A 26,077-nucleotide genomic window follows, 5' to 3' on the forward strand; every position below is an offset into this window, starting at 1 on the left:
TCCACCCAATCTCTCTGTTGTCACATCCTGTGAAACCAAAGAATTCTGACAGCCCTCCTTTATTTCCTCTGTTTTTTTTCTGTACCCCAATTATTTCATATTAGCAGTTTCTGATTGTATAATTCAATCTCTACTCCTAGATTTTCCTAAAATGCTTAATTAATCTATGTGTCCCCCCGACAAGGATCTCTTTATCAAATGATTCTACCATTATCCTTTCAGAGTTCGCATCAAAATATGCTTCCTCCTTTTTATTTTTTTAATATGAATGAGAACTTTGAAAGTCCTAAGTTCTAGTTCTTCTTTGCTTAGCTATTTATTTCTCTTCTCTCCTTCAGTTTGTCTCTCTCTCACCTTGCATTTTACAATAAAGATAGGGAGAGGTCATAGTGCTCTTTTTACACACTGCTTAAAATGTTCTAGGCTAAATATTTAATTTCATTGCTTAAAATTTTTACCTTCCTCTAAACACTTGAACACAATTCTGCCAAGCTCTTTCCCACCTTTCAGTTTCTAATACTTTCCCACCTTTCAGTTTCTAATACAGTTTCTAATATTTTCATCTGAGTCCTCACCAGAATGACCTTTAATATAGAAATTTCTACCAACATTGTGCTTATGACAATATATGTCTTTCCTAAGGCAATAGAGTCTTCCTCTTTAGCTCTCCTCTTTCTCTCCTCATCATCATGATCACCTTTAACATTCATATTTCTCCCAATAGTTCCTTTATGTCAATTGTGTATTTTACAGCATGCATCTCAAAACCACCAGCTTCTACTCATTACTTAGTCTACAGCTACTTCCACATTATAGACTTTTGTTAAATTAGCACCCCATTTCAGAAACATTTTAAATAATCACTGAAATATAGAAAATATCTCAATGTTCTCTAACTGGTGAATGAATAATAATAATAATAATGTGTGTGTGAATATGTCTTAAGAATCAAAAAGCCCTGAAGCATGCAACATACTGATGCATATCAAATCGTTATGTTAAATAAAATTCTCTGGTCTCAAAAGGCTATTATAGTATGCTTCCTTTTCTATGAAGTTATGAAAAAGGCAGAACTAGAGAAAGAGAAAAAAGATTTATTAGAATGGAGAGATGGGATTGACTAAAAAGACAGGAGAACATTTTAGGTGATTGAACTATTTGCTATTTCACTGTAGTTGTGATTATATCATTATATACATATTTCAAAATTGTCCTATATATAAATCATACCAAAGGACAGGAAAAAGAACTAGGATGAGGAGGAGGAGGAGGAAGAAGGAGAAGTTTTTACAAATGTGGTGTCTTAATCCTAAGATTGCTCCCAATACGATCTATCCCCAATCCTTAATTTTCATATTCATATGTAGTCTACTCATTCTATGGATTGGGGATTTCTGTGGATAAACTAATAAAACATTGAAGAAGGCTTACTATAGTTGTATAATTTCTGAGGTGAGGTCACAAATGCTGTTCTGGGAATACCATTTGTAGAGTACTGAACTGTAGTTGAAAGAGTCTGAATACCTTGAAGACATCATGATGGAGAAAACAGGTGACAAACATCCTGGAGAAATCATGGAGCTATTGGAGGACAGAGCCCAGCACTATTTGTTCTGGCTGAAAACATTCCAGAAAGTATGGACCAGAGCCCATCGGTTCTGCTGTGCCCGGAAAAAAAAAAAAAAAATCGCATGCTTATAAAAAAGAAACAGTAGTTGATTTAGACCACTAAATGTTAGCATGATTGTAAAGCAGTAGTAGGTCAAAGGAACACAAAATAAAAAAGAAAACAATAGTCAGTGAATGCAAGTAATCAATCAGAATAAATTTTAATACCTCAGAAACCAAGAAAATATTATAGAACACTCTTATAATAATCATTTTTCCACTGTCCCCAGTTTACTTTTACTAAAACTCTCTTAAAACATCTATTAATGGGAACCACATGAGGAAAAAAAAAGGATCCAATTTAACATTAATGGAGTAAAACCCCCTTAATATTAAAGGGAGGGCAACAAGTGGTTTAGATCCAATATTCCTGACGTCTGACAAATATATTATGATGTACAATACAAAAACTTTCAAATAGCATAGCACATCTAGACTTGAAGTCCACAAAATATAAGTGAACAAGTGTAAAATAATTTGTGAATTATTCTGCAAATTCCCTCTGTCTGCAATAATATTATTGTGCACATGAAAGTCAAAACTGATTATGTGCCAGTCCCCTGTATCAGAATTTAGTTGTAAAAACATGGCAGTGATCTCTCAGTAAGATAAATAGTCATTAAGGAAGACATAGAAGCTTTTTAGATAGGGCCTGTATATCTTTAGTCTTCTTTTTCAAGTGGTGCCTGTACAAAATTAGTTCTATCTGGCAGATGATTGAAATTCTCTCAGGTGTTAAAAAGCACCATGTAGAACAGCTCATATATAACTTGAGGGGCAATGAATGCCAGTACTGAGATTCTGAGAATATAAAAATCAGGCAGACATGTAGTGAATTAGAAATTAACATTTAAATATTAAAATCTCACCAATTTAGAAGAGAATATGGATATAGTCCAAGCAAGGACTGATTTTTTTCCTCTACCTTAAAGGATACATTGTATTCTTCTTTATTTATACCTTACTCTTTCCTCTTCAGTTATCACTAAGTGTGGGTGTGTAGTATTTCTGAAATTTCTCCATCTTCTGACTGTGTGAAATCTTTTATAGTGCAACGAACCAGAATAGAAATTCATAACTAATTTATTACATGAACATTTATTGACCTCGTGTTAATTGCTGTCCCCTTAAGGAGCTCCGAGTCTAGCACAAAGTGTAACAAGTAATTACAATAAACTGTGGTAAATGCAAAACAGAAATCTGTACAAAGTACAGAGGTGGCATCCATGCATAACTCATTCTTCTACACTACAGCAGGCTCACTGGTCACATCCAGATGGATGGTTATTGCACATTTATGAGTTTGCCTGGAGGACAAATGGCGAGTAGAACATTCCAGGCAGAGGGAATAGTACATACAAAGATAGGAGGTTAGAAAAAAAAAAAGAAAAGACATAATGCTTGGTGTTTTTGGTGTTTGACACACCATCGTGTACTACAATTAAGGAAGCAGCAAGAGATCTGAATGGGATCACATTTAAAAGGACCTCGTAGCTTCTACTAAAGAGTTTGGATTTTATTATGTAGGCATGTGGGAGAGAGTGAAGTGCCTTCAGTGGAAAATAAAAATCTGATATATTTCTAAGATTACTGTTTCATTAATGTGGAGGCTGGCTAGAAAGGGAGAAATTTAAAACAAAAGAACTATAGATGTAATGAATTATAGCTTCATCATAAGGTGATGACACCCTAAAAGTGGCAATAAAACAAAGAAGGAAAAATCAAGTGTAAATGAGCAAGATTTGATGATTAATTATCAGGCATTGAGGATATAGGATTTGACCCAAGCAACTGGATGACTAGTGAGTCATCATCCAATTCAGCATATAGAAAAAAAAAAACACATTTTGGTAGGAAGGTAGTGAGTCCACGACTAGAAATCCTAAATTTAAAGTGACCATAGGAAATAAGGAGTGAAGATAGATGAGGGAGAGTTGGAATTCCCTTCAGCATTTGAGAATCCTACCTAATCAATTACATTCTTTCACTCACCATATAATCTTGGAATCCAAACTACTGGAATCCCTATTCTCACATTGTTATTTTTGAGCTGTATGACCTCAAGTAATTACTTCTGTGGCTCAGTTTCTTAATCTGCAATCTGGAAATAGCAATGATACCTATTTCATAGGGATATTGTGAGAATTTAATGAGAATTTAATAGTTCATTAACAGCAGTACCTAACCCATCATGAGGACCCTGTGTTTACTAAATAAGACAAATAAGACCTGAAGAAATGAGTCATTTATCTTACCATAAGATTATTCTGACCTGATTTAAAGAGATAGATTGCAGACTACATTGTGTCTTGATCGCATACAGTAAAGGCAGTAAAGATTTTCTATTATTTTAATATTTCGTTAAAAGCTGGCAAAGCACTTGAGTTAGTTTCTTACAAAAATGTAAGATGCAGGGTTTGCCTTTATTAATTTATTTTTTTCTGTTGATTTCAGTGCAGCGTGCAGGAGACACAGATTTTCAAGTTGTTCTGATTTGAAATTGAGCATTTGGGTGGTTTATGATTTTTCATAGGAGGCCCTCAAATCTGAAAAATAGTTTTTCTCACAATTTGAACTTAGTCTAATTTAACACCGAGACATGGTTTAAAAATACCTTTGTTTCGGGAAAATAACAATCTGATGGGAAGAATCTAACATGCAACTCACTGGAAATGTACTAGAGATTTTTCAAGAAAAATGAATGTCCCACCGGCTTCCTCTATTGTATAATCCAAAAGAATGGTCCATGAAACTTTTTTTCTGTCAAGATACCTTCTCATCATCTAATTAAAGTACAGTGACTCCTTTCAGAATCCCTCTGAACTCCATCTCCTTTCCCCTCTTGTTACCTCATTAACTGTTAACTTCTGCTCTTGCCCACCTGTCTACGATTTTGCATTTCACTTTCCTGCCTCCTCATCCTATCAGGACTTAAACATCTGACTCCCCTGAAGTCATTGCATGAACTTGTAAAATTATGAAAAAAAATTAATTACTTTTGGAATAACTTCATCGTAAATGCTGAAATCATAAAGATGACTCTGAACATATGGTGTAATTCCAAAACTGGAACTGATTTTATCTGAATTAATGGTAATTTTTGGAAAAATAATCAGGTGGCTGATTAACTTTTCACCTCAGCTCCTACCTAGAATATTATTTGAGCCCAGCTGAGAGTAGTTAGGCCCAAGGAGTCATCTTCTTGGTACTTGAAGTAAAGAAATGCAGGGATCAGAAATTAAAGAAGACAATTTGTTTTTTGAATATAGTCTCGACTGTTAGGGGGTTGTCACCTTCCAGGTAAAATTTATTGTCTTAAATAAGTTCATATTTTGTTATAGAATAAGTTAGTAACTGAGCCCCGAATTTCTAACTAATTCTCAATACTTTCTAAAACAATACAATGAACAGGATGTCATTTTTAAAAACATCCTATTTTAAGGAGTACAATGATGAAATCTTTACCAGATACTGACTATATAAAGAGACCCAATTTTAAAGCACCAAGTGATAGAGAGGCACAACTTTCCCATGTCCTGAATTTAAAATAAAATTACTGTTACTTATATTAAGGAATAAATTTGTTTCCATTATAAAAATTTATCAGGCTTTTGGAGAATAATTTTCTTGGCCCAGATCTCTTAAAAACCTGTCCAAAAGAGCATGAAATCATTCCATCTTTTTTACAAATTTCCCTGTAGCAAGCAGAAGCATTCAAAATCATTCCATTTGTTCAGTGAGGACTCTAAAGGGACTTAGACCTTTACTGCAATCACCAGCACCTGCAAAATTTATTCTGGGGCTCAGCACACACCTGTGAGCTTTCATCCTTCCACATCAGAAAGACTGCTTCATCCTGAGCCAGGGGAATCATAAACCTCATCGTGGGATTTGCTGTCATAGTTCCATGGCACACATGACTGAGGCACCCGCCCACACACTCAAGGGTTCTGGTCCCAACGCACTCTCTACTTCTTCCTTAAAGATTGCCCAAGTCCTGTGCTCTGCCCTAAACTGTCTTGAAGCTTAAACTCTCTGTGGGTCATAAACGGACTGACACCAAATTCAGCTTTCACTCACGACATCGTATATTATACCCTAGGATATTTAGTTTGAATATTTGGCAAGTGCATTTATTTTTAAATGAAAAATGATTTGCCTCAGGAGATATGCTTGATGATAGTAATTTACAAAGCCTTTTTGCATTCAGTGTTGAACTTTATCATCATAACCATCCTATGAGGTAAGCAGTCAGCCGGTAAGAGCCCCTACATTTATTTTCCTCTCCTCAGTTTCCAGGGAATAATCCACTTCTAAGCCTCACTTACAGACCAAGGCTGAATTGAGTTCTGATCCAATCAATGGTGTCATAAATATTTTGCTAGAAGTTAGAATTCCATCATGTCTGTTAGTCTCAGTGACTCAGACAAGATATCTGGATTTCCTGGTATACTCCAGCTATTCTGCTCCTCAGTATTTTATTTTATTTATTTATGTATTTATTTATTTATTTATTTTGACAAAGAGAACACCAGTTGTATTGGTTGTGGTCACAGTGCAGAGGAGTGACAAAGCAAGGTGGACAAAGTGAGGACCCCTAAGAAGAGAAATTGCCACAGGATGGGATTTATGGATTTAAATTTGAAGTTTGCCAGCCAGGAGCCACTGGGGCTGATGTTGATGGCCTGAAGCACTGAGGACACAGGTGGTACAGATGGAGTGTCGTCACATTACTTTCTGCAGGAAAACGAGTATGTTTCATTTCAAGTCATCTGGACTGTCCTTCACTTCCCAAATATCTGTAGATATCAATAATCCTATGGTGAGGAGCATGAGGATATATGTTATACATATGGATATCAGTATATATCCAAAGGATTTAAAATCAGCATACTATAGTGATGCATCCAAAATCAATGTCTACAGTAGTATAACTCATAATAGCCAAACTATGGAACTAACTTATGTTGCCTTCAACAGATAAATGGATAAAGAAACTAGGAGATATACATATCTACACATATACATATAACCATACAATGGCATATTACTCAGCCATAAAGAAGAATGACATTATGGCATTTGCCTGTAAATAGATGGAACCAGAGAATATCATGGTAAGTTAAATAAACCAGTCCCAAGAAATATATATAGTAGAAAGATCAGTAGAGAGAAGGAAATGGCAAAGTTGGGAGGAAGGAAGGAAAGGAGGACAGGCTAGTGACTGAATTAGAACAAATTACATTCCATATCTTTACAATTTTGTCAGAATGAATCCTAATGTTATGCATAACTAACAAGAACCTATAAAAAGAAAAAAAAAGGATACAGTTTTTTTTGATATATTTGTCCCTATTTTGTACATTGATGTTATTATAAAATTGTATTATTTTCTCCATGTAAATTTTTGATTTTTTTTGCTAATTTATAAATTAAAGTCTAATTTTACAATTTACATTAAAAATTTACAGAATTATCCAAATTAAAAAGAAAGAGCAAGATAATCTTGTCTCTATAAAGATATAGCTGGGAGTTGGAGAGTTGACCTCTTTCCAAAACTGTGTACAATTGACTAAATTCCCCTTTATTAGTTCTTCCTCTTAACTTGACTCTATACTTCATGGTCCTAGATTTGGAGAACTGCCTCATTTCCCAGCTATTAACAGATAAGTTACCCACACTTAGATCTCCCCCCAAGATGTGGCTCCTTTTTTTTTTCTGTTTTCCTCATGTGTTGCTCTATAAGTTACTAAGGAATATAGATTGGTTTCTTGACAATGACAGATCCTGCCTGAATTTCCACTTGTTGCTGTGATTGAAGTTCTTTGCTAACTTCATTAAAGTCTTCACGCACAAAGTTCATCAAAAAATATTTTATTAATAGCAACAATAATAATAATATATATATATTTTTGAGGTTATTACATTTTTCCAGATATGATTCTAAGTCTTTTTCCAAAAGTGATGATTTAGTATTCAAAATAATAACTTTATGAAGAAGTACAAACTGTTATTCTTTTCACTTTACAGATGAGAAAGTTAGGGTATAGAAGAATTAAACCGATTAGGAAATGATGAGCTTGATTTTAACCTCAATGTTGTTTCATTTCTAGAATTCATTATTTTATCCAAGAAGACTCATAATCCCTGCTTGGGCATGGGCTTTGGACATTGCAACTTGAACCATTAGATTTCTATCACAGCAGAGGGTACTATTACCTGTCTCTGTAGGTACTATTACCTGTTTCTGTAGGTACTATTACCTGAAAGGTACTATTACCTGTCTCTGTAGCTTTACAACTCTTTTGGTAGATTATTTCCCAATGTTATCATAGTATCTTCCATCTTTCTGCTTTCTACAGACATTGCTACTAATGTTATCAAGGAGGAATGGAACTGGTTTTGTACCTTTTTTTGAATGTGAGCTACATCTGTGACATGCTTTGCTCAATAACATGTAGCAGAAGTGATATTAGGGGACTTTTGACATTTGACTAAAGAACTTTGTAGCTAATTACAATATGAATGATCCAAATTACACCATTCAAAAATGTAGGCATCAACCCACACAATCATCAGAGGGAAAAAAAAAAAAAGAACCTGTATTCTAAGAAATTGTGTTATGGCTTTTATGCCGCAATAAATAACTGAAACGCATTCCCAGTCCTGAGGTTCCTGGATTTCAGCATATACTTGAGGTGTCCTAAGTAGCACAGGCATGAATTTAGAAGAGATGAAGAGAGTTAGTGGAATTGTTCTCAATTACATTTTTGAGATACAAAGCATAAAAAGTCCAACCCTCATTTTCTAAATTTTAAGCGCCAAAGACTCTTAACCCACTGACATCGCTGTATCAATACACATTTTCCACCACTTTGTCTTTTAAAAAGAAACAGTCTAGCTGTCATGGTCTCTAACTGGCTTAAGGTTAGACAACTGCATTTTGCTGGAGATATTTCCCAGACACAGCCCCTCCTGGAAAGCCTTACTCAGTGGCTGACACCATCAATCTTACAACTGCCTTCGAAGAACTAAAATGAATGCCTTTTGATGAAAAACAGGAGGACTTCCCAATGACAATCATTCTTAAAATAAGGAATTTATACAACATGTTTTTTACTCTTACATTCTTATACTCTTACATTTTTACATTCCCCTAATTCCTCAACTATTCAAAAAACCAGGTGAATCCATTAAGCATCAGTTTATTAAAACTATAAGGTCAACTAATTTCTGCAGCCTGTTTTACAACTTGTTCAGAACTATAAGAGGTTAGCAAATGTCTTTGAAAGGCCAAAGGGTTGATGGGAAGGGGTACAATTCCATCTTTAACATATAATTTTAAAATAAAAAATCTATAGTAAACATAGTAAACATCTGAGGGAAAAAAATGTTTGTTTTGTGTTCTGGCCATCCAAACTATCTTCCTCTCCTCTCCTCTCCTCTCCTCTCCTCTCCTCTCCTCTCCTCTCCTCTCCTCTCCTCTCCTCTCCTCTCCTCTCCTCTCATTTCTTTTCTTTCTTTGCACTAGAGTATTAAATCCAGGAGAGTTCTACCTCTGATTTATGTCCCCAACCTTTCTCAAAAAAAAAATCTATTTTTGAGACATAATCTCCCTAAGATGCCCAGCTAGCCTCAAACTTGCTATCCGCCTGCCTCAGCCACACAAGTAGCTGGGATTATAGGGGTACACCATGGTCCCACTCATCTTTGACTTCTAATAGTAAACATTCTGTGAAGAATGGGTTATAATTTAAAAAGTACCATCAGATAAGTACTTCCTATGTAACCATGCAAATTTGAAAGGAATAATCCATTTATGTCAAGTGTATTTTATATGAGTTTGGATTCTTTTATAAGAGTATATTCTAATATGCTTTGATTAACCAAGAAAACAATATTGAATAAAGTAATCACATATGATACTCTTTATTTTCCTATATGAACTTTCTTCAATTTGCCATAATCCAAAAACATTACTTCAATAATAGCAGTTATTTATCTCAAATATTCTTGATTAACCCAAAATTTGTGTATTTTTCTTATTTTTGTAAATGAGGTTCTTTAAATATTAAAATAAATGTAATAAGTTCCATATACTTAAAATATTAATAAGTATCATAGCAAGGATACATAATGACACTTGATTCAAGCATGTTAGAATCATGAATATATCATACTGTCCTCGTTATCCAAAAACAACCACAGAAATATTTAGAAAAATAGATGCATCCTATACTCTCACGGCTTAAGTAAAATTAGGATTATTCTTCTACTCAGAAATATATTCTGGAAGCAACGTTGTGACAGAACCATGAAAAATATGATGTCCAAAAGAAAACCCACATGTGTTTTTTTTCCCCTACTTAAACAGTAACATTGCTGTATTTCCTTCTTCCTTATTGACTTACAGTAAATAGAAAAGCCTTTCCAAAGGATTACTTCAGATATTAGAAACTCAAGAGAAGCATGATCCAATGTAGCCATAGTGACAAAGACACTATAAATGATTCATATATTTTAAGCAAAATAAACTAGTCAAATGAAAAATGCACATTTCACAGGGCACATAAAATGCAACTTTGGAAAAATTGTTTATCTAGTTGTAACTCAGTTCCTGAGCTTGAGTTTTCTTCTGGAAGTACTTTCTTTTAAAGTTCTTTCTGTTCAGGTATGCAGCATGAAGTGCTGTGTTCGATACCAATAATTCTTCCACAGATGATAGCAAAAATAACAGGTGTTTTACTGTAAATGTTTGTAAAGAAAATTAGATGAAACCATGAGTGTGAAAAACTGTGCATACTGTAGAGAGCTGTGAGCACTTTTTAAATCTATTTATTTAACAGGAAATAAGAACAGTATGCATTGGGCAATTGGCAAACATTCATTAGTAAGCTAACTGTAAATACTGCTTTTGGTCAGTTCTGTCCAGCCCATGAGTCTCCCTGGGTTAAGAGTAGAATCTAATTTAAATGGATCATGACACAGATGCATTTGGGGTTTCTGCACTTCAAACTTTCAGAGTTACTTTCCCCTCCAACCTTCCCCATCCTAGCACCCCTTGGACGGCCTACTTTTACAGAAGACTATGCCTAATTAGCTTCCAATTGTACTCATAAATAAAATGTAATATTTTCTAAGATAACTTTCAATGTGATAACTGTACTTTTGAAGACTAAAAAATCTTTCACACCAAAGGCGACTCTAAAAGCAGGACAAGCTGATTGGACTTATTTTGGTACAATGAGTCCTACTCAAAATTCCATCAGCTTCTGAAACACAGGTAGAATGCCAATCTGCTTTCTCTTGAGGTCAGCACTGACCAGGGCTTCATTTATGCCTCTTGCCACCACTGAGTCTCTTAATATGAAGTGTTTCTCATTTTATATTACAAGGAAGCAAAGCAATTAAAAATCTGAGTATGCTCCCACACAACTTTTAAAAATAAATAGTGATAAATTTGGAAAGCATGCTAAGTAATGGAAAGCTGGACAACTCTATAGAAGTCCTTTGACCCTGCATAAATGTACACTTGACTTGGATTGTCTTTTTCTTAGTGTGTGTTTCATATCTACTACATGCCAATTACTTCTCTTATTAAACAAAATCAGTGTGGGCAGAAGGCAAAATGTGATGAGTCTGCATGAAAGTTAAGGATTCAGGACTCAAATAAGACTTAGCTACAGAAAGGTCTTTGAGGTTCACATCTGATTATATCCAAAGTGAACAAGAGCAGATGGCGTGTCAGCAACTGACAGGGCATCAGCACTGTGGGATTAGCGTGGCAACTCTGTCAGTGTTCAGGAATGGGGATTAAAAACTTCCAGGTTGGCAGGAACTTTCTCCACTCCTGCACCTTACGTGTCATACAGCTTCATCCTGGCTAAACAAGACAGATGATGTTTCAATTCCCTCTGGATTTTGCTATGCAATACGATTGTAAGAAATATGGAAAATCAAAATATGCTACCTTTCAGCACCAGCTTGATCTGGAGCTAGGAGAAATACAAAAAAATGACTAGAAGCCAAAATATACAAAAGGAGAAATTTGAAAGCCCTTTCTGGGATTACTCTTTGAAAGTTACTCTTTGTATACTCTCTAGAAATGTCTCACAGTCATGAAAATAAACCCCAGGAAGTGTACTTAGAAATGAGAAGATAGCAGTGTGGTCCAGATAATCAGGCAGAGGACAAAATGAAAACCAGGCTATGGACTTAATTGACATGGTGGAACCCTCTTTCTCTTCTCTTTTAGCTCTACTTTTATGGTCTCTTCTTGGAGTACCATCAGAGTGTCTGCTGCTTCCAGAAGTTTGTTGTGTGGTAAACTTCTGGATATAATAAGTGAAGGCAGAAGTAGCCAAGAACCAGGAAATAATATGGGAAAAATGCAGAACAGTCAAATGCAAATGTCAGTGGCCACTAGAAACCTAGCCACTCAGTTTACATCTTTAAAACTTGGCCAAAAGCCTAAGGTGATAATAGAAAATGGGAAAAGAGAAGCAAATAAAAAGAAATAGAGCTAAAATTCTAACAAAACAATAACAACAACAAAAAACAGGGATCAATGAGTCAACCCCTAAATCAGGTTCAAAAGCCCACATAACTTCTATTATTTTTAGAATAGAGTTAATATTCTATTTTATTACCCAAAATAAAAACATTAGTGTTGTGACAAGCAGTACATTAGATATACAGTATCCCCTTTTTCCTGGTGAGAAACTTTTCCCATTTCAGTTACCCACAAACAGGTATTGTGTGAAAATATGAAATGGAAAATTCTAGAAATAAGCATTCATAAGTTGTATTCTGTTGTACTATATTCTGAGCAGCCTGATGAAATTTAGCACCATCTTTCTCCATCCTGCCTGAAATGTGAATCAGCCCTCTTTCCAGAGTATCCACACTGTATATGCTATCTACTCATTAGTCAACTAGTCCCTGTCCTGGTTATCCAGATCAACTGTTATGGTATCTCAGTGTTTGTGTTTACTTTACTTACTTATAATCCTAATGCATGAGACTAGTGATACTGGCAATTCAGGTATTCCAAAAAGAAACCATAAAGTACTTCCTTTAAGAGAAAAATGTATAAACATAATATTTTAGTGAGATGTTGCATTCACATAACTTTTATTATGCTGTATTGCTGTAATTGTTCTATTTTACTTTTAGTTACTGTTGGTAATCTTTTACTGTAGCTATTTTATAAATTGTACTTTATTATAGGTATGTATATGTATGAAAAAACATAATATATATGGGATTTGGTACTATCCATGGTTTCTGATATTCTTTGGAGGTCTTGGAACACATCCCTCACATGAGAGAGGGCTATGGTAGCTACTTATAAGGAAGGACTTTGGATCACTGAGGGATCTTTCAGAAGAACAGATGCATTCAAAAGGAAAATTACTGTAGTGATTCCCTTTAAAATAAAACTTTTCACCGTTATCTGATGCTGCCATTAATTTTCCAGTGCTCAGCATTTCTATCATAAAGAAAAAAAATGAGGAATATTTAGGAAGCAGAACAGGCTATGAAAGGAATCTGATTTGAATTATGGGAGCAGGATATTTAAAGTAAAGTCCCTCCACCATTGTATGAATTGGAAGCCACAATTTAGAGTAGATGCACTTTGGTTTTAAATCCATGATCATACATCTCAATGATGAGCTTCAAGTAGTAAAACAAACAAACAAAAAAATTCCCTGTACTTGAATGCTAAATGTATGTGTAACTTTTGAAGGAAAAGACAATCTACAGCTTTCTATAACAATTCAAAAGGATCTATGATCTCAACAAACTTAAGAGCTATCCAGCCAGAAAATCTTTGAGGTTCTTTCCAGTTCTTTGCTTCTGAATTTTATGCTGTTTAGATTGAGATATCTTTATGTCAAGACCAACCTAATTGATATATATTTGGAAGGTATGTTAGAAATAACAATAGTCATTTTTTCAGTATTTGTAGTATGCTACACATTTTTCTTTGCAATTCATATCTGACTTAACATACAAAGCAACCCTATGAAGTAGGTATTTTCATTACCACTTTGGTTAGGAAACCCCGGGACTCAGGAAAGCTAATGATTTGCCAAAGATCCAACTGGCAAGTAGAAGAACCTATTAAACCTTTATAAGCTGACTCTAAGCTAGAGATTTCATGGCCACACTTTATAACAACTTCAAAGACAAAACCATGTATCCTCTTCCAAGTGTCAAAGAAAAATAAGTGTTTCCCTTAAAAGTCTTGGACCACATATGAGATTCAGCATAGGAAATGGGAAAATGTCATTTTGCCTGCTGACACTTTTAACCACATGTACTTGGACTGAGACAAGTAACAAATGATAAAGGGAAAAAAAAAAGGCAAAAGCAGAGAATAGCATGTGTAGAGTTAGGTGTGATCCAGACAGCCATGGTCAACATAAGGGCCTCAAGTGTCTGGAAACCAGCTCATAGGTAATATCATCTCACTCCCTCAGCTTGCTTGATTCTGATCTTCCTTCAGAAGTTCAGAGAAGCTAGAGGTCAGTCAGTCACTAGTATTTATTCCACCCTATGGACAACTCATCTACTGATGTCCTTTTGGTAGGGACAAAGGAGGTGATCTTGCCAGGCCAGCTTCACAGTGTGCAACCTGCACAGTCATGCAGGGGCCCAGGCTCAGAAGAACTGTGCAATTGTTTTAATGATCTACTATTGCCATCTTAAAATTTTTAATGATTTTTGAAAAACCTTTGCATTTTAATTTTACTTGATATTCTGAAAATTATGTAGCTAGCCCTGGGTCTTGATTTGAAGTTCACTTGTTACATATTTCTGTTTTGCTTTAATTGAATTGTCAGGCTTTATTCACATTAGGAGTTGCAGCTTAAAGTTGGAAAGAGGATCTGAGGGTGAGAAGAGTGACCCTTAGCTGTCTCCACAGTAGGATGCACTGTCCATATTGTCCATATCCATACCACATACTGTATTCTGTTTTATCCCTTTAACCCAATGTATACTAAAAGTGGGAAAATGCCTTAATCTTCATCAAACTGATATTTCAATTTTTACAGTTAATCGATTCAGTTCAGTGAGACTGATTCAAGCAATGAAAAAGGATTCAATTAAGCTGTTTCCCCTGCAGTCCTGAAGACAGCCTGTCATGCACAGAAGCACAGTCTGATGAGGGAGTCTCCATGCTTGGTAGGATATATTCCAGGGGAGACCATGGGCTACGAGTTGGTGTCTGAGTATGCCAAAGATGCTTAAGCTATCTACGTGTTTTTCAAAGCCCTTAGAGACAAATAGAGCATTATATGCCCAGCTACACATTTATCTCCCAGATATTTTTAATTTAGAGGGCATTGGAAATTTCATTACAGTTTAGTTTTTCCTAAACTTTCTAATACAAAGATCATTTCAGCCCAGCCAAAGATCTTTTACCTCTTCTTCCTTTCCAAAAACTACTTAAATATCCCTTCAGCATTTACTCTTACATCCATTTGTATTCAATTTAAACTATGGACTAAAAGAAACAAAAAGATTTTGCATATATTTTTCTGAAAAACCTATATTATTATTATTTTGTTTCAGAGATTAAATTCAGCCATAAACCCAGCTCTTTTTATTTTTTATTTTTGAGACAGTGTCTAAGTTGCTAAGGTTTCACTTCATTGCTGAGGCTGGCTTTGAATTTGTGATCCTCCTGCCTCAGCCTTCCCAGCCACTTGGATTATAGGCATGCACCAATGCACCTGGCTGCATTCAGTTTTTAAAATACATTTTTAGTTTGTATTGTTATCCTTGACTCTGAAAATATTAAGTGTCTTTAGAGAAATTCATGGAACACTTGTCAAAACAAGCACAATATATATGTTTCTTATTTGCTGCCAGTTGAATCTCTGAAATGAAGCAGGGTAAAAAGATCCTCAGAGAAGACTTAGTCCAGAAGACCTGTCAGCAGAATACGGAAATAATTACTATATATGGAATACATGAGATGCACCTGAAACTCTTAGGTGTATCATATCATTTAATTTGAACACAGCTGTGGGTATGTTTTACTATCTGTGATGGATACACAGAGTCATGTCTTTGTGTAATTGCCTCCATCTGAGTGCAATTGAAATCTGTGCCTGGGTTCAGACCAATAAAATATAGTAGCTTCCTCTTATCCATGCAGGATAGATTCTAAGACCCCCAGTGGATGCCTGAAATTGCTTATAGTACTGAACCCTAAATGCTAAGCACTGCAGTACTACAATAGGAAGTCTGGCAATGGAGATGGGTACTGAGTGACTAATGGGCTGATAGTGTAACAGTAGGATAGGCCAGATCAAGGAATGATTCATTTCCAGTAAGGGAAGGAGTGGGACATCATGGGACCATGATGCTACTCAGAGTAAGATTCATTCAAAACTTATGAATTGTTTATTTCTGGACTTTCTGATTTATATTTCTGGGCCTTGGTTGAACACCAAGAACTGAAACTGGAGAAAGTGTTACTTCAGATAAGAAGAAACTTCCTACTGTATAGCAAAAGTGATGGCTCTCACTTCTTTAAATAGTTACATCAGATGTCACTTCTATGATTGAGTATCACATTAGGTTCTGTCTGAGCAGAACAGAATCAGAGTCTGTTCTTACAGTCTTGACAGAGTAAGCAGCCTTCATTGTATGTGACAGCCTGCAGGAACTGCCAGACCTGAGGACAGTCAGCAACCAACAGCCAGCAAACAGCTAGGCCTTCAGTCACAGATCAGCAAGGAAATTAATTTTGCCAACTATGTGAGTGAGCTTGGAAGCATTTCAAGCCACAGCCACGCCTTCAGATGAGAATGCAGAAAAGCCAATATCTTGGTTGCAGCCCTGCCTGACCCTAGTGAGGATCCCAATAAGCTGAATAGTATCTCCTCACTTACAGAAACTAAGAGGTGACGAATGAATATGATAAGCCACCTGGTGGTGATAATTTGTTATCCATTAATAAAAAGATAATAGACTCTTCTATTTCGAATTGAAACTTGCTATCTGACAGGTTAAGCATCCTCAACCATCCAGAGACAGGAATTACACCTGCTTCTGTCCAGGAGCCAACGCTGTGTTTCTGTGTTTCTTCTCTTCTCCTCTACAGGATCAGCCAGTAAACCTTTACTCCTGTCCTTAAGCCTCAATCTCTGGGCCTTCTACACTTATCTTGCTTTTTCCTCTTGCTTCTCAAATTTCAATTGTCCTGTAGAAGCATTACACTCTACTCCTATAAACTCTGGGACTATCTACTGGACGACGCCTGTCTAGGGCTCAGTCTTGGGGCCTGTTGGACACCCATTTGGCTTGGCTGAAATCTGAAACCAGGTCAGGTGTTTTCTCATTGTTTATCCTTGTGCTTCAAAAGTCCACAAATTACCAACTTGGAAAGTTCTGAATTCAATTTTTATTCCAAGATGCAAAAGCCTAACAGAACTATTTATGAAGTTTCTCCCTTCCTGGCAAAGAATGACTTTCAAAAGTGGATAAATTTTGCTATCTGCACTGACAGCGATGATGTGGGTGTTTTTGTTATATTTATGCAGTTATATGGAGGGAACAAAATATACTGTATCCTGTTATGGACACATGTTTATGTCCCATGTTTATGTTAGATCCTTTTGTTGAGCCCTAGCCACTTCACTCTCACAGTATCTGAAGACAGAGCCTCAACATCATTAAGATTAAATAACACGAGAGTGGATACAATCAGTGTCCTTAGAAAAAGATACTTCAGAGTGCATGCACGCATGTGCTCACTGCTAGCTCTTGCTGTTCTCTCTCCATTGTATGCGCACCCTCTCTCTTTATCTCTATCTATCTATTTATCTCTGTCTCCCTTTCTGACTCTCTCTTTCTCCATTAAAAAAAAAAAAAGAGGTCAAATCAAGAAGGATAGAAGGTGACCATCTATAAGCCAGGAAGAGATTTTGTTCTTGTTGGAAACCAAATACTTCCAGAATCTTTATTTTGTATTTTCCTGCCCCCAATACTGTGAGAAAATAAATTTCTGTTGTTCCATCTGCCTATTCTCAGGTATTTTTGTTATGACAGACCTACCACACTAATCCAGACATCATCATGTAAAAAACATCAACAACAAAAAGGAAACCTGATAATCTGTAAAGAAACAAAAGGAAGGAAGGAAAGAAGAAAGGAAGGAAGCGGGGAAGAGGGGGTGGAGGAAAGGAAAGAAGAAAGGAAGGGAGGAAGGAAAGAAATTACTCTGCTTCAAGATTAATGCAGAAATAGTCGAAGCTTATCACATTAAATTAACAAGAGATATTCTATAAGATACAGTGTGTAAAGTACCACCCATTCAGATTCTGATTTAATAAGTGCTGGGAGAGACTGAGGAATATTGAAGAGGCACTGAAGTAGGCTTCTTGGTGGCTCCTTGTGGAATTGAGATGCTTGGACCATACACTGAGAATACTGCTCTGAAAAACACCCTTATCTATATGTCTCTGGTGGGTGGTGATGATGGAGTAGGGAATAATTCTAAGTCAAAAGGACACTTATCCAACAATAAAGAAGAGAGTTATTTAGATTTACGCTTTTTGGAATGTGTATAGGGAGCTATGTTCAAGTGTAACCATTTAAATTCTTCCTCTTAAAATTAAACAAAAATTAAGTTGTTTTATTGCTCTGCTCTGATTGCCATACTTGTCTTTACCTCCAGATGAAATACACAGGGGAATATCTTGTTCCATGCTTATTTTACAAAGTTAATATACGTTTAGCATTAAGGTAAAGAATCCTGAATCTAGGAAACTAAATAAGAAGCAGATGTTGGGAAATTAACGTGATCGAAAAATGCAGCCTACCTTCATTTCTATTATACAGAGACCCACATCAGGACCCCTGTTGAGGCTATATTCTCTCAACAGAAGTTTTATTTGTTTTGTTTTGTTTTGTTCCAGTAATGAAACCCAAGTCAGAAGTTTTCAAGCTGCTCAAACTCCTTACAAAGACTGTGGATTCTTTTTGGCAAGTGTTATTTTGAAAGTACCTGCCCCCATCAAAAGATTGCCTCAGGGCCCTGAAGCTGTAGAACGTTTTCAAGTCCTGCCCCTTCTGGTGCCCAGCATGACACACTCCATGGAAAATGCGGAGCTACTTGCCAAAGAAGATGTGCTCTCTTTTAAAATTTATTATTTACTAAATCCTAGGGTGTCTTAGAACATTCCCTATATCTAGCATTCAAATCTTTGCTTTATAGATCCTCAGCTGAGAGAACAGCAACAGGGGCATTAAGAAAGACCTACTTGACTGAGTCGCAGTTGGGTGGAAACTTCTAAAAATGGTAGCTTACAATTCCAAAGGAAACAAAAGGTCATCATTCTTATGTATTAACTTCAATTGTGTTTGAGAACCAAACTATTTTGGTCTCCTGATTTTCCAAAAGAAATTGCTTTCCTAAGCAGATTAATGAGGCAACCAGTCAGAAGCCCTGCCAGATACACCAAATAATAAAGACTTAGTTTCCCCCACATTGAGAACAATTGTTGAGTTTTAAAAATAAGGACATAAACAAAATAAATGTATGGATTAAAATGATTAATATTCTCTTATCGTTTGTTATATGATTTTATAAACGATTAAGGCCCAGATTTTGCCTTTGCTTTTTATTTGGGGATTCACCTCCGATTTTTAAATTGTCATTAATTTTTTACTTAGATTACAGACCTTTAAGATTTAAACCTAGTTCTGATGTTTTTCCCTCAATTCAAACTGCCCCTTTTGTCCTCTGGTCAAACCTCCTACACCTAGCAGAACCATCACACACATTTTACTACTGTTCAGCTAATCTGCACTGCTGACTCCATGATTTCATGGATCAGCTAACAAAAAGCATCTTATGTAAGACTGATCTTCTCTATCTGCATGATAAGTTTCAGATAAATATAATTTTTATTAACCTATTTATAAATTATAAGACAATACTCCCCTCCCCACAGTAATAATGACAATAAAACAAACAAAATCTGGGTCTTAAAATTGAGGATTAGTAGAGGGGATTTTTATGGTCCATGGACTGTGGTTCATGATTCTAAATAGCCATGTATCTCTCTGGAACTACATTTTCAGATCATTTATACCAAAAATTTGTTTGATGAAATAACATTCTATTGTATAGTAATTGGTATTAACGAAATATATATATATATATAATCAAGTGGGAGAAATACTATTTTATTTAAAGATACATCAGACTCATATATTTTAAAATTTAACTTAAAATATGAGTTATACAAAAATATAGTATGTTTCAAAATTATATTTGCCATACTTACATGAGAAGTACACTATTATTCTGTTTCTGGGCAATTTTTGATTTATGTGCCGAGCAAATAGAATTGGTTTACTTTTTATTTTGCAAAGCATCTTAGCTCATTGAACATGATATATTTTATGAATTTCCAATGGTAAGAAGAGACCAGCATTAATCAAACATATTTCAGCACAAATTTCTCCCCTTCTCACACCTGCTGCCCTCGCCCCCTAAATCTTAGTAAACATCCCTGGAAAAATATTTTTAGTGCACTGTTGAGAAAGTCCATTCTAGTCTGAACCTTCAGAAAGCAGCAGGAAGAACAAGCCAGCACAGTGGACTGAGCATAAAAGACAGAAAGAATTGGTTTTTAATCCATTTTTCAATTGTACAATGTACATGCTGAATTACTTGAGGATATTTTTTAAAATTTCTCAGAGCGAGCTTCATCTTCTATAAAATGAAGAAGACTATCATGTACTTCCTCTAGAATTGTTATGGTTCCTTACCAGATAACCGGTATAAAAGTCCCTGTGCATAATCATAGTACTCACAAACCACATACTAAATGCTCTATAACTTTCATTAATAATTATATTCATTTTTGTACATTTAAATAGATAATTTGCTTAATGTTATCATCTAGTAGAAATTCACAAATTGATTTCAAAGATTCTTTACCAAATTCTCAGAAAGCAATTGTCACAATTAAAAAGTCCCTGAAAACAATACAATTTCTAAACCAACAGGCATAGCTTTTACATGAAAATAGTGCTTGTACATCCATTGCCTATAAAGAACACCCAAATTACCCACTGAAAAGTTGGGAAATTATTCAGTATGTCAGTCATTTAAAAAAAATACTAAATGTTTTTATAGGGAGAAATTTGAATGTATTCTAATACTCCAACTTTAAATCTGAAATTTAGACATTTTTTAAGACTTTGGAATAAGCTCCAAAGATTTCAGTACACTACGACATGAGATAACATAAAGATAAAATAAATAGGATATAGAGAGTCAGCCACTATTTCAAGACTGAGTAGTCAGTTATTCAGAGCCCTTCAGTTGGGTTTAACATTCTGCTCTTGATGTCTTGAAAGTCTTCACAATTTTAACTGTGAACTCTTGTTCTGTAAATGACGTCTGATGAAACAATGGAGCACCCTGAGCAGAGGAGACACACTGAGTGCACATGGAAGTTCAGATGGCCCACTTGGAGGGCATTGGGCCCACCAACCAGGTGACCTGGTCATGTGGCAAGAATGAGAGGGGCAGTCAAAGGCACCACAGGGTCACCAAGGAGGAAACTGGGAATGGGATCTGAACCCAGCCTGGTGGCAACAATAATAGTAATGGCAGAGGCAGCCGCTACAGAGGCTAGAATGAGGGGTGGAACACTGGCTTGATGTCCATTCCAGAGCCTGTTCCTGCCACAACTGCACAATATTGACTCTCCACACTCAGTGCTGAGACAGGAACTACCAGTGCTCAGGCAGTAAATTTTGTCAGTAAATTATTACAAAGTGAAAGTGAGCCCATGACATTGCAATAAAGCATATCAGGGAGCTATGGCAAAGCAAATATCCACAGGCAGAGAAGTAGAAATTGAATTTAAAGATTGTCACATTTGATAGGAAAGAACACTCTTTTCATATGAAGCTTCAAATGAACCAATGATTAATGAGACAAAAACTTTAAAATTAATTTTTCTTATAATTAAAGATATAGCTGTGGAAAGAATAAATAGGAATGTTTAAACCACAAATAAATCATGAAGCTACTTCTGCGGTTTTTGCATGACTCCCACAAGTTACAGGTAATGCTTGAGGAAAAATTAGAATGTTACTGTACTAATTTGCACTTAAAGGTAAATTTAGACTTACATAAAAGCCAATTTGTATGAATGTTAAGTATTTTTAGGAAAATGTTTTCTCAGAAATCATAGGCTCTGTATATGCTAAAATTTATATTTTGAAATAAATTATCAGAAAGACATTCCAGCTTCAGTAACACTTGCATCAGCAGAAAGATCCTTCTAAAATTTACAAATTATAAAAACTTATTTGAAAAAAAATTCAACCAAGCTTCCTTTCATTTATGTAGACTAAAAATAAGGTGGCTAAAAATGTAAATTCAGTAACCTAATCAAGTTTAGGAAAGTAGGCCAGAAAAATCAAAATGGAATGTTAATAAATTATTATCATCATAGTTCAAATATGACAAGTTATATCAGTATATATCAATATTATTATATAAATTATGAGACCAAAGTACTATTTTTCCTATATTTTTAAAGTTTATACTGTTACTCATGCATCAATACTATACCTATTATATTTCATGAGCAACAAAATATTGCTAAGGAGAAGATATTTATATTTTAGTAGTTAACTAAACTTTTTTTCCTTTTACTTTAAATTACTTTAAAATTTTAGATTGTACAGGACCCCCACATTTTGTACTTAGCCCTATACATAGATATCTTCATTCATTTCCACCCATTATTGTTATGTTATTTGTTATTTCTCAAACTAATTCTAAATTTTTCACATCAAAATTTTGTAATTTTTAGGCTGCTGGGAAAGAAAGTACATCAATGAAAAGGAATTTGGACCAGATTTTATAGTATTCAAATATCTATACTGATAACCATCTGAGGAAATGCAAGTGATGCTCTTAATATCTTCAAGACCTTAATTTCTTCACCTGCAGAAGTTGACTGTGGATGGTGCACTTTATAGTTTTCTACCAAATACAGGCAGCACAAGTGGTAAAATAAACTCTGCATCCTGTGAAATGCTCTCAGTATCTTTTCTTGTAAAGTTATTATACACATCGACCTATCTAAGGCAGAAACTAGATTTATTTCAGGATTCTGTGCAAGCATCTGTCCATTGACCCTTTTTCACCCAACTCTATTAATGCTCGTATAGATGCAGCTTCCTGGAATTCTTTAAGAAACATGAAGATTTAATGGTTTCTTCGTGTTTCCAAGTCAGCTTCTAAAAAGTAAAAATGTTCCATAATGCAGCTGGGTTTTATACAATTTAGATAAGATTGGGATTGATACTTCTGCATTTTCTAGTAAATCAAATGTGAAAGATATACATATCTGAATTTTCAACCACTAATTTAAACCAATATAATTCTGTCTTTTACCAATATTTCAATTGTTAGGGAATATACACCTAAGAATGCACTATAGGGTTTTTCTGCCTGCTGGAAATCATTTGTTCCACAGATAGTTGACATGATCATATAAGTATTTATTATAGGAATAATGATCTTTTCAAAGGCTTAAATTAAAAAAAACATAGTATTACAGAATTTCTAAAAGATATTAACTAAACCATATTTTTCTGCTGGAAAATATACAAGAGTTGTTTTTTTTTCAGCAATAGTTTATTTTGAATAACCAATCCCCCATTGTCAATGTGAAATGGAAACAATAACATAATTTAGGAACTGCAGCAGTTAACCCTGGAGTCATGTTTGTACCTTCTCTTCATCATTTTCTTTTCAAGCAATGTGGTATAATCTATTTAAAGTTATTTCATTCATATTTAAAATTAAACTTAATATTGTTCCTATCTCTTGGAATTGATTTGAAAATTAAATTAAACTAAATTATAAAATCACTACAGAGACAAAAACAAAGATAAAATCAGAGGAAGCTAAAGTAAAACAAGGAAAATCCTAGTTTCATCAATGTCCTCAAAGATAAAACATGATATCCTTGAAGCAAGAATAAGAGTCTATGTTTTTTTAAATGTAAATAAAAGTCTAAAAACATTGTAGGAATTTTAAGAAATCAAAGAAGTAATATAAAAGAAAAATCAATAAATTGCATCATAAAGTTGCTGATGCAACTGAAAAGTAGAAGATTTCAAAACAGAAAACAGAATTGAAAGAATTGCTAAGACCAAGGGTCAATCTAGGAATTTCAGCATACAAATAAAAGGATTTCAGAATGAGCAAACAGAGAAAAATGGAGAAATAATGAAATATAATACAAGAAATTTTCTGAGAATTCACAAGGCATTTGTGAAGATTTAAAGTGTCCATTAGAACAAAACACAAAAAGAAAACCACTCTAAGGGATACTTACAAAAATTGTGGAGACTTGTATAATATTTAACTTCATAGGACCAATAGTACTATCTGGCTTTATAAAATTAAAAAATTAAGTTTCAAAACAAAATAAATCATGCAAAACAGCATATTGTGTCAAATTGAGTTTAGGCATTTGAAAGCAAAATTTATTCTAAACATTAGTCTGTGATAAATTTTTTTAATGCAAAGGATGTTTTTGATGCCACTTATAACATTTATGGGACACTTTCCCTTTCTTCTACCAGTATTTGATCAAAGAATGTACAATAAAAGAGCCTTATATGAATTGCAGATCAATAAATGAATATCATAACATCTATTCTTTTATGCTCTCTACCTGAGTGCTTCTTAAATTTAATATGCATATAAATGGCCAGGGTATATTATTAAATGTAGATTCTGTTCAGTAGGTCAGCAAAGAAGCCTGAGATTCTGCATTATAAACTGTCAGGTGATATTGATCCCGAAGAACCAATGCACAGAGACATCATTTTCCCTCTACACCAATAAAAATATGTGAAAGTGACCCCCTTTCAAATAGCTAAATAGTCAAATAAGCTTTGGTAATTTTAGAGAAACAAAATTAACTGCAGGACCACTCAGGATGTTCAAAATGCTAAAGTCAATTATCAGACTCCAAAATGGAAATGTAGCCCACCATTTTGGGCCACATAGCACAATATTCTTATTTTTAATTTGGGGGAAAATATATATTAGTTTTTGATATTCCATGGTTACCTCAAAAAATAAGGAATGTTAAATATCTATAAACTTGAAGAATTTATAGATATAGAGAAAATCAAAAATATTTTACTTGAAGTGTATACAGAGTAGTAAAATTCCTATTAATACTTAGCAATTTCTTAAGACACAAAAACATAAAAGATTAACTCTGTAATTTTAACATGCACTTAACAAATACCAATTGAATACTTTCTATTTTTCCAGTGAATTATACTTGCAGGTTACAAAAAAGAAACCAAAACAGTTTTAAGAAGCATCATCACTAGCAATTAAAGAAATGCAAATCAAATCCACTCTAAGATTTCATCTCACACTACTCAGAATGGCAGCTATTATGAAGATAAACAACAATACATGTTGGTGTGGATGTGGGGGAAAAGGTACACTCATGCAATGCTGGTGGGACTGCAAGTTGGTACAGTCAATATGGAAAGCAGTGTGGAGATTCCTTAGAAAACTGGGAATGGAACCACCATTTGACCAAGCTATCCCTCTCTTCGGTCTATACCCAAAGGACTTAACAACAACATACTATAGAGACACAGCCACATCAGTGTTTATAGCAGCACAATTCACAATAGCTAAACTGTGGAACCAACCTAGATGCCCTTCAATAGATGAATGGATAAAAAAATTGGCATATATAAACAATGGAATATTACTCAGCAATAAAAGAGAATAAGATCATGGCATTGGCAAGTAAATAGATGGAGTTAGAGAAGATAATGCTAAGTGAAGTTAGCCAATCCCCCCAAAAAACAAATGCTGAATGTTTTCATTGATATAAGGAGGCTGATTCATAGTGGGGTAGGGAGAGGGAGCATGGAAGGACTAGATGATCTCTAGATAGGGCAGAGGGGTTGGAGAGGAAGGGAAGGGGCATGGGGTTAAAAATGATGGTGGAATGTGATGGACATTATTATCCAAAGTACATGTACGAAGACATGAATTGGTGTGAATATACTTTGTATACAGAGATATGAAAATTTGTGTTCTATATGTGTAATAAGAATTGTAATGCATTCTGCTGCCATATATACATTTTAAAAAAGAAGAGGACGAAGAATCTTAAATTGTTAAAAAAAAAAACTTGGAACTTGGGAAAATCACTTTTTTCCATTTTAGTTTTTATCATAGTAGGAAATAAGTACAAGATGTTCTTGCTTGGGTGAGCTTTGCCTCTGTTGTCTCAGGTGACTTTCTGCTGTTGCTTTTTCATTTACATGCAAGCTATTTGACTCCGACATACGTGAGCATCTG

Source organism: Urocitellus parryii, chromosome 2 (assembly GCF_045843805.1).
Source record: "Urocitellus parryii isolate mUroPar1 chromosome 2, mUroPar1.hap1, whole genome shotgun sequence".
NCBI classification, from domain to species: Eukaryota; Metazoa; Chordata; class Mammalia; order Rodentia; family Sciuridae; genus Urocitellus; species Urocitellus parryii.